This window comes from Podarcis erhardii (assembly GCF_964252035.2).
Source record: "Podarcis erhardii genome assembly, chromosome: 9".
NCBI lineage: Eukaryota > Metazoa > Chordata > Lepidosauria > Squamata > Lacertidae > Podarcis > Podarcis erhardii.
This window is the reverse complement of record NC_138512.1, coordinates 77,822,685-77,833,132: the sequence shown is the minus strand read 5'-3', so window position 1 is coordinate 77,833,132 and position 10,448 is coordinate 77,822,685. Positions and strand designations below refer to the sequence as shown.

Genomic DNA, 10,448 nt, shown 5'->3' with positions numbered 1-10,448 from the left:
TCTATTTCTTTCTAAAGTCCTGGACATCTAGTTTCTAGAAGTTCAGTAAATATTTGCAAACCACAGTTATGGGTTTGATCCATATGTTCACTCTATATTTATTTTACGGGGTAAATCAAATTTGGGGCAATCTTCTTTGTGAATGAAATGGGTTGATCTGTACATCAGCTGATAAGATCAGATGGAGTGTTTTCAGTTCTGCTAATATTGCAGCTGAAATCTCAGTTACTGGTGTGTGCTAAAAAGAAATATCTTGCTTTGCAACATTCATTGGTGTTTATTTAGAGGCTATCTGCTTATGTCAAGATTACTTACTGTGCCAAATTACCATGCCTAAAGGTCCACATGCCTTTCAATTTTGTGTTTGTCCCTTCTGCAGCAGCAACTAGAGCTGTTTTCATCAAGATACCAGCCCTCAGGCTGAAAGTGGCTTCCCCATAATACATTGCCAGATGTTCACCATTTCATAGATCGTGTGGGATCTATGAGGTCTTCAGATGTTCCTGGGTGCCAACTCCCTCCATCACAGGCATCATGGTCAATGGTTGGGGATGGCGGGAGTTGTAGACCAGTAACATCTGGAGGGCCACATGTTTCTCACCCTTTAAGGAAGGTATATACATTTATTTATATAACTACCTCCTGATCATCAGAAAAGATGGAGTACTAGATCCGGTCTCAGTTGGATGCATATAAATCCAATTGAGTCTATCAAGAAAAAAAGAAAGAAAGAAGAGGGCAGTTGTCTCATTCCGTTTTGAAGCTATCTGAGATAGTAGCCCTTGATATGCTAGTAAATTAGTTTTTCAAAGATTTGTATTTTCTGGATCATGAACTAGATCTGGATTTACAAACTGGGCCCATGAATCAGAGCAGCACACCTGTATTGCCAGGGAATAAAACAGAATGTGGTGCTCCTGGTTTGCAATGTAGCTGGAGCTTTAACATAAGGAACCTGGCTGTTTGAGAAGAAGTGAAAGCAACTTCATGGCTTGACCAGATATCAAACACCTGACTGCATGGGGGATGGATTGAGGAATCTTCGGTTGGGGAGACATGAAGAACTAAATCTGTTCTATCTGTATTATGACTATTGTTGCCTAAGATCTTTTGCATAATAATAATAATAATAATAATTTATACCCCTCCCATCTGGCTGGGTTTCCCCAGCCACTCTGGACGGCTTCCAACAAAAGATTAAAAATACATTAAAACATCAGTCATTATAAACTTCCCTAAACAGGGCTGCCTGCTTATAGATTACATTATTGGCTTTACAGCTTATTCCATTTGCCGTTGGTTTTCTGTTAGACTCTATTCTACGTTGCTGATCAATTTCTTTGCTAATGTTTACTAATTAATAAAAGTTTGTCTCTACCTAAGAGCCTCTGTCCAGTGGAATGCAAAGTACCTCTTTCTTGCCTGGTAGTTGCTATTGGCCAGACAGCCAGTAATACAGTGATACAACTGGTAATGCAGCACCTGTACACAGCCCTCAAATGTTCCACCACTCAGTTTCATTGGATGACCCTGAGTTCTAGTATTTAAAAGAGAAAGACCACCTGTAGTTTATAAAAGCTCCTTATCATTTAGCCTCTTAGTGGCCTTTCGGCCTTGTAATGAGACCCTGCAATTATCATAGCTTGTAAGGAAAGTGTTCCACCCCTCAGACTTAATTCTGTTTGGATACCTTGGTGTTGTCATGGAACAATCTTTTCACTAATTTCTTCCTAAGGGTGTTTCATCCTCCCACTGGCTAAGAACCACCTCCCTTGTGATGTCAGGCATTCCAGAACTCCTCCCATTTAGGCTATACCATTTCCGATTGGCTGCTGATCATATCCAATCAGCATTCCACATAAAGCATAAATCCAGGCAAATGTTGGTTTCAGATTTATTATACTAATTAATTTTTCAAAAGTTATTAGTTTTATTTTTTATTTAGGCCGGGTACATACTTTACCTTCAGAGCATATCCCCCAGAAGAATCCTTACTCCTCATAAACTCTGCTAGTAATATTGGAAAGCTTTCTATCGCAACACTTATACCAGGAAATATGGCAAAGTGCATTAGTGTAAATCTTCATTTGCAAAGTTAAAGCACAAAGAAAAGGAACAGAAGCAATTAAATTTCAACATGTTTGGTCTATATTTATTGAATGTATCATCATCAAAACATACATGCCACCAGTGCTATTTTTACAGAAAAAAGGGTAGCAGAACTGACCATGAACACTTCCTTTGCTCTCTTACGATGGTGTCCACCTGAGAGGTGTCAGAACTGAGTTCAAGCGAGTTCCAAATGGAAAAAAGCCCTGCATGCAACTGAGCTTCAACCAATGGCAACTCATCGAGAACTGTACTTGGATTGAAAGATAGATCTGCACAAACTCTGAGCTGGACTCTGATAAGCTTCATATGCTAGAAATCCTTCATAACTATGTACCCTTATTCCTGTTATTGCTCATTATGTTTTTGTATGTTTATATGTCACTACCAATAAAAAATATTGTTCAAAAATGATTTCTGTCATTCATATCCTGCCCTTCTGTATAAAGATACAAGAATCATATAACACTGGTCCTATCTCCAGTGGCTCCCAGAACATTTCTGAGCACAATTCAAAATGTTGGTGCTGACCTTTAATCCTCTAAATGGCTTCAGCCCTGGATACCTGAAGGAGCATCTCCACCCCCATAGTCCAGCCTGGACACTGAAGTCCAGCTCCAAGGGCCTTCTTCTGGCTCCCTCACTATGAGAAGTGAGGTTGCAGCGAACCAGGCAGAGGGAAGGTGGCAGTAGCACCTTCCCTGTGGAACACCCTTCCATCAGATGTCAAGGAGATTAAGAACTACACAAATTTTAGAAGGCATCTGAAGGCAGCCCTGTATCGGGAAGCTTTTAACACCAGAAGCAGAGAGACCAGTAGATTCAGAGGCTGCTCAATTGGGGGAAGAGCTGGACAGTTTTGAGATAGTAGCTAGGCAACCAGGAGGGAGGGAGCCTTTAGGAGATTCTTCATTTGAGTGTGGCAGGGAAGTCCTTCCCTCCCCTAGAACTTGGATGACTGAAAGGATCCAGGAACAACAGAAGCACTGAGGAAGGACAGGTGGCTGGTGGCACACTTCTTGCTGCAGAAGGGGAGGGGACTCAGAGTGAGCAACTGCCATCTGTGGGAAGGGCGGCTTGATGCTGTGCTCAGTATGTTGTTGTAAATAAAACGGACTATAAACCTGCCAAAGGCTTGTTATTTCTTATTGGAAGCTACCGGAGTGAGAGGGAAACTCCCTTGCCAGCCAGTGTACTTGACATCCCCTGAAACAGCCTTGGCTATTTTTCCTCCCCTATTGGGCACTGGTAAAAGCATCTGGTACAGATAAAGAGCTCCCTTAACTGCCTCACTTGCAATTGCTGGGAAATGTAGGAGGGTGGCAACATGAAATAAAAGATTGCAGCTGGTTGTGCTAGGTTCCCAGGTCTGCTCTAAGGGATCCAGTAGAGAGAGACAGCTCTGGCAGGGTTGTGGGACGGGGCGCAATGGACTTGCCTTGTACATGCACATTCTCTGGCTGGGAAGGAAAGCTCCCAGACACACTGCTTCCTGGGACACAGGTTTTCTATGTCACACTCCTAGAATGGCAGTTCCCAAGCGCAAATATGCTCCTTTGGGGCTTGTCTTGGTACCAAAGAAAAAAAAGAAAACCCCACGGAAATTTTGGCAAATTCTAAAAATCCTCGAGGATGGGGATGTAGGCCCCGAAAAAGAGGACATGTCCGAGAAAACCAGGATGTATGGCAACCCTTTTACAGGGTGGAGCCCAAATCTATGTTCAAAGATAGGAGGGCTAAGGCAGGATTTGGAGAAAGAAGTAACACCCTCTATAGAAGTGCCTTTGCCCTTTTGGATGGTTTATTTCATGTATACATTAAAAACAATTCTATTATATGAATATCTTTCTCTATTTTTTATTTATTTATTTATTTTAGGTTTTCACATAATACATCATAGGAACACCATATGGTTTACTATTCTCATTTTTCTGTGGCTTCCCATATCACTTGATAAGATTTTATACCACCACTCTCTGAAATGCCCATTTGTTTCTAACATTACACAGTGTATAAAATATAAACCTGAAGACTTCCAGTCTGCAATGATGGAAAGGGAAATATGGCTCAAAGCAAATCAGCTGCTTTGGGGGGGGGGAGTTTGGGGGCAGCTCGGAGGCAACAAGCACCCCAAAGAAGGTCAACCAGGACATCGAGGGTTCCTGAAGAGATCAAAAGCAAACTCCCAATGGTTCTGCACAGTCCCATCTGATGATGTCTGGGCTCAGTGGTAGAGCTTCTGATTTTGGTTTGCACTCCAGCAGTACGATGCCTCATAATTCCGTCTCCACGAGTTGCAGATTTCCCTGAAAATAAAACCAAAGGAAAGGATTTTGTCTTTACAAAGTGCTTTTAGCACTTGGAGTACTTAGGTGATTTCCCTTGGAGAACAAAGAGAGAGTCGTCTCTGGAAATGACTTTTATCTTGCTTGGGAACGAGCTGGCTGAAGCTTTTAAGGTAATACAGATAGTCTGCCAGTGGCAATAAAAGGAGGGGGTAAACAGGATAAGGCCCAGTTGAACTGGTGAAGGATTTTTTCCTGCTTGAGATCTAAAGAAGCTTCTGGATACCCAACGAAATGATGCAGTGAATATAAAGTAGTCTCATATGAATAACATTTATAACATTCACTGTGAAAAGAGAGGACCCAAATAATTACCGCCCAGTTAGTCTGACATCAATACCAGTGAAGATTCTGGAGCAGATCATTAAGCAAACAGTCTGTGAGCACCTAGAAAGGAATGCTGTGATCACCAATAGTTAGCATAGATTTCTGAAGAATAAGTCATGTCAGACTAACCTGATCTCGTTTTTTGACAGAATTACAAGCCTGGTAGATGAAGGGAACGCAGTGGATGTAGCCTACCTTGATTTCAGCAAGGCATTTGACAAGGTGTCCCATGATATTCTTGCAAAGAAGCTGGTAAAACGCAGCCTTGACTATGCTACCACTCAGTGGATTTGTAACTGGCTGACTGACCGAACCCAAAGGGTGCTCATCAATGGTTCCTTTTCATCCTGGAGAAGAGTGACTAGTGGGGTGCCACAGGGTTCTGTCTTGGGCCCGGTCTTATTCAACATCCTTATCAATGACTTGGATGATGGACTGAAGGGCATCCTGATCAAATTTGCAGATGACACCAAACTGGGAAGGGTGGCTAACACCCCAGAGGACAGGATCACACTTCAAAACGACCTTGACAGATTAGAGAACTGGGCCAAAACAAACAAGATGAATTTTAATAGGGAGAAATGTAAAGTATTGCACTTGGGCAAAAAAAATTGAGAGGCACAAATACAAGATGGGTGACACCTGGCTTGAGAGCAGTACATGTGAAAAGGATCTAGGAGTCTTGGTTGACCACAAACTTGACATGAGCCAACAGTGTGACGCGGCAGCTAAAAAAGCCAATGCAATTCTGGGCTGCATCAATAGGAGTATAGCATCTAGATCAAGGGAAGTAATAGTGCCACTGTATTCTGCTCTGGTCAGACCTCACCTGGAGTACTGTGTCCAGTTCTGGGCACTACAGTTCAAGAAGGACACTGACAAACTGGAATGTGTCCAGAGGAGGGCAACCAAAATGGTCAAAGGCCTGGAAACGATGCCTTATGAGGAACGGCTAAGGGAGCTGGGCATGTTTAGCCTGGAGAAGAGGAGGTTAAGAGGTGATATGATAGCCATGTTCAAATATATAAAAGGATGTCACATAGAGGAGGGAGAAAGGTTGTTTTCTGCTGCTCCAGAGAAGCGGACACGGAGCAATGGTTCCAAACTACAATCAAGAAGATTCCACCTAAACATTAGGAAGAACTTCCTGACAGTAAGAGCTGTTCGACAGTGGAATTTGCTGCCAAGGAGTGTGGTGGAGTCTCCTTCTTTGGAGGTCTTTAAGCAGAGGCTTGACAACCATATGTCAGGAGTGCTCTGATGGTGTTTCCTGCTTGGCAGGGGGTTGGACTCGATGGCCCTTGTGGTCTCTTCCAACTCTATGATTCTATGATTCTATGTGATACCATGAGATACTGCTGGGATATTGTTGTGCCGCAGTCAGTTCTTCTTCTCTTTGCCTCTCTGTTTGTTCCTGCAGCTGTTCATTCCTAGCCCTTTGCTGCAGAGCATTCCAGAACTTTTCTTGTTCAGGTTCTGCTTCTCCCTGATTGGGCACGACAAGCAGCCAATCAAGATTCCACACAGAGCATATACCTAGGAAAGCTATCTTATGGAATTATTATTATTATTATTATTATTATTATTATTATTATTAAAATTCCTTATGATTTCAGGCAGCAGTAGCTGTGTGAGCCAACAGCAAGGAGGACTGATCAGAAAGTGTTTTTGGTTGTATTTCTATTTTAAAATTCTTGTTGCTAATTCACTTGAATTCCAAACGTGGTCGATTCTTACGGCCCATTTGTTAGGTTCTGAGAAGAAAGTGAATTGTTTATCTATTGGATGTCTTAATCTCCATATGTCCACCAAATTACAACTTTCTACTAAAGAGAAAAAAGTCTTGGGTAGTTTCCCTTCTTTGGAATCCATTTTCCTTCCAGATCTGTCCATTTCTAGGGAAACTACCCTGTTTAAGTCCCCCATTATGATAATCTTTTGATCCATGAAGTCAAATAGTTTCTCTTCTAAAAGCTTGTAGAATTCTGTTTTACTACCATTTAGTGTGCAAATGGTACCTCCAGTTACGAACTTAATTCGTTCTGGAGGTTTGTTCTTAACCTGGAACTGTTCTTAACCAGAGGTGTGCTTTTGCTAATGGGGCCTCTTGCTGCTGCTGTGCCTCTGGCACACAATTTCCATTCTCATCCTGGGGCAAAGTTCTCAACTCAAGGTAAGTCTTCCAGGTTAGAGGAGTTTGTAACCTGAAGCGTTTGTAATCTGAGGCGTTTGTAACTCGAGGTACCACTGTATTATTATTTTCTCGCCTTGCGTTGTACCCTGAACAGTGACCATCCTTCCTTCCTCGTCCTTGAAGATCTGCTGTACTTCATAGTTGTTTTTGATGTACAATGCCACGCCTCTCTTTTTGCTTCTTGTCTGATGAAATAAATTCGTTTCCTAATTTTTGTTGACAAAAATCTTCTATGTTTTCTTGCCACGTGAGTTTCTTGTAAACAAATAATATCCAAATTTTCTTTGAGAAAATATGCTCAATTTTATTCCTTTAAATTTTATTATTGTCCATTAACATTCTATGTCCATGTTCAATGCCATTTTTGTTTCTTGTTAGTGTTTTGTTATAAAAGTCTTTAAGGTTCCTCCTCCTCCTCCTCCTCCTCCTCCTCCTCCTCCTCCTGCTCCTCTCCTTGTCCTGGTATCGCAGCAGCTTCTTCTTTACCCAGTTCCTTTGCATAATTTCTCCAGAATTTGTCAGTCTCCTGAATGCTTCTAAATTTGAATTTTTTCTCTTTGTAATAAAAAGAGACCCCCTTTGGAAATTCCCATTTGAAATTGATTTTGTTCTTCCAAAGAGTATCAGTTAACGTCTTGTGAAGGTTCACGTTTTTTCAGGAGCCTCATGGCAATGTCTTTAAAAATCACTGTGAAGACACCATCTATGCAAAGTCTTTTCTGTCTGTTCTTTTGTAAAATTATGCTTCTCATTTCTTTGTTCTTAAAAATAATCAAACAGTCCCCTGGAATGTTTTTTAGCTTTAGTTGATTTTGCTTTGATTCTGAGTGCACTTTGCATTGCGTTAGCTATTTCTTCTTGTTGCATATTTAACCATTGTGCAATTTCAGAAATCAATTTATTTTTAATGTCCTCTCCTAGGGTCTCTGGCACTGATCTAAAACACAGATTTGATTCCCTTTGTTTCATTTCATTCATTGCGATAGCGTCCTATAATTCCTCCTGTGCTTTGTTTAAGTCTGATACCTCTCAGTTAAATTTCTCTTCTTCTTTTCTTACGTCCCTCAAATCCTTCTGGGATTCTTGAAGTTCATGGTGTTCTTGACTTTTCCCTCCCTTGTATATAGTTCCTGTTTTGTCTAGCTCTCTGCCTTTTTCCTCCTTCTCAAAACAAGCACCTTTCTTTACTTTTGTTTCCTTAGTTCCAATACGTCTAGTAAACAATACTGAAGGACACTACAACTAACAGTCAAAGATTCTCACAGTCAAAGAGCCACAGCAATGAAAACAATACAGGAAGGAGAAGAGGAATCTAGTCTATTACAACCAGCCTAATAAATCCAAATTAAGGTGATCTCTTAAAGTTTTAAAATTAAAGGTTTTAAGTAGAATCAAAGGGCAAGGACAAACTCTTCAGCCACTTGCTTGGCTTAATCCACAAGCCTCGCTACTTACGCCAGACTTGGAGCGGAAGTAACCATTAAAATAAATCTGGAAGACAAACAAACAATCATTTCTGCCGCTTGCTGGCTTAATCCACATATAGGAGGGTAGGAAAAAATAAAAAATAAAATAAAATAAAAAGCGGCAGCCAGGCTAATCTTAAACGCAAGGCAATGTGTTCTTTCATGCACAGCACCTGCCCCCCCCACCCACCTGGGAGGCTAGATGATCTTGAAAGTTTTAAGGTGGTACAATATGTGAAATATTGCTCAGGGGACAGGTCCTGCGGGCTTCCATTGCACACACTGCTTTCCCAGACCTCTGAGCTTGGCAGAGCAAAACAGCGTATAAAGCCTTTTAGCCTTCTGTCCTCTGTGTGTGCCGTTAGTGTGCATAAATTAAGAGTCCACGCAGCTTCTCTAAGCTAGAAGCATTTATTACAGCAGCATAAATCATCCAGTATTGGGCAGAAAGAAAGACATGTCTGCTTCGGACAAAAACGAAACCAGAATAACAGAACAAAGAAAGCAGATCCCAGATGTGTGATGCAGGATCTCTCCGCCACCTCAGAAGGCAGGATGCACACACTGAGCTGTTTAACCCTGTAAGCTCAGGTTCTCCTCACACAACACCCCTCTTGTCCTGCACTGCTGGGGGGCATGTAAGTATCACCACTTACCCCAATACCAAACCTCCACAGAACTCCCCATGACGTTGGAGGCTCAAAGTTTTCATTAATACATCTGCCAGGTTGTTGTGGCTTGGACAGTACTGCAGCCGCACCAATCCTGACTGAACACTGACACACATTTTGGAAACGTATGTCTAGATGTTTGGTTCTGGCTTTAAACTGCCCAGACTCTGCCAACTTCAGACAGGGTTGATTGTCCTCCCAGACAGTGATGGGCAAGCAACTATCCTCATAGATTTCTTGAACCAGACACCTATAGAACTCCAGTTCCCGGCACAGCTCCGACAGTGCACTGAACTCAGCCTCAGTAGAGGACAGCGCAATGAGACATTGCTTCTGGGAGCTCCACCCAACTAGAGATTCCCCAAACTTTATTACCATCCCAGATACAGACTTCCTGTCATGCAGATTCACCCAGTTGCTATCTGCCCAGTGCATCTGTTTGATGTCACCCTTGGCTGACAGCTTGAGACAGAAGTCTTTGGTATCTTGCAGGGAACACAGCACCCGCTTAATACCATTCCAGGCCTGCATGCTTGGGTTTGTAGCTTCCTGGGTGAGCAGATTGGTAGCAAAAGCAATGTCTGGCCTGCTCCATTGGGACAGATGCAACAGACTACCCAGAGCTGACTGAAAGAGCTCAGCGTTTTCGAACTCAGCATGTTCTGCTAGCTGACTGTCTTTCACGTACCTTGTCTCCATGGGTGTCCTAACCCCTGCACAATCAGACATTCTAAACTCCTCAAGCAACTGCTCAATCTTGCCTTTCTGACTGAGCAAGAAGCTTCCATCTTCAGACCTGTCTATCTGTACACCTAGGTAAAACTTTACTGCACCAGGGATTTGAGCTGAAAACTCTTTCCAAGCTCTTTGGCAAACTTAGGCACCTGTTTGTTTGCCCTTGAGACATGAATAATGTCATCTACAAAGACCAACACCATTTCATGTGACTCTTGACCCTTTAAGGTACAGGCAGCCGTCAGCAAGACTCTTCCTGAAACCTAGCTTCTCTAAGGCTTCAGGCAAAAGTTCCAATTTCCAGCCGATTGCTTTAAGCCATAAATGGACTTGTGAAGTTTCCACACAGTATTTGGCCCATTGCCCTCAAACCCTGGAGGAGGAAGCATGTACAGATCCTCCTGGAGGTCTGAGTTCAAATAGGCCACATCCACATCAAAGTGATGCTTCAAACCTCTTTGTGCAGCAATGGCTAAGAGCATGCGTAGAGTTTCACTTCTGGAAGTAGGAGCATTTACCTCAGTATAATGCAGCCCCTTCTGCTGCGTGAACCCTCTGGCTACTAGCCTAGCCTTGTACTGTGGTTCTCCAGTTGCTGTGG

The 10,448-nt window shown here is 42.4% G+C and overlaps 1 long non-coding RNA gene across 1 annotated transcript; it reads right to left on the bottom strand.

Moving 5' to 3' along the window:
• Nucleotides 1-3,892: 3,892 nt before the first annotated feature.
• LOC309349776 lies at nt 3,893-6,223 on the bottom strand. The gene is made up of 2 exons (XR_014160182.1): nt 6,128-6,223; nt 3,893-4,415 (listed from the first exon to the last, which is right to left on the bottom strand). It is a non-coding gene; the product is annotated as an uncharacterized lncRNA (long non-coding RNA).
• Nucleotides 6,224-10,448: the final 4,225 nt, after the last annotated feature.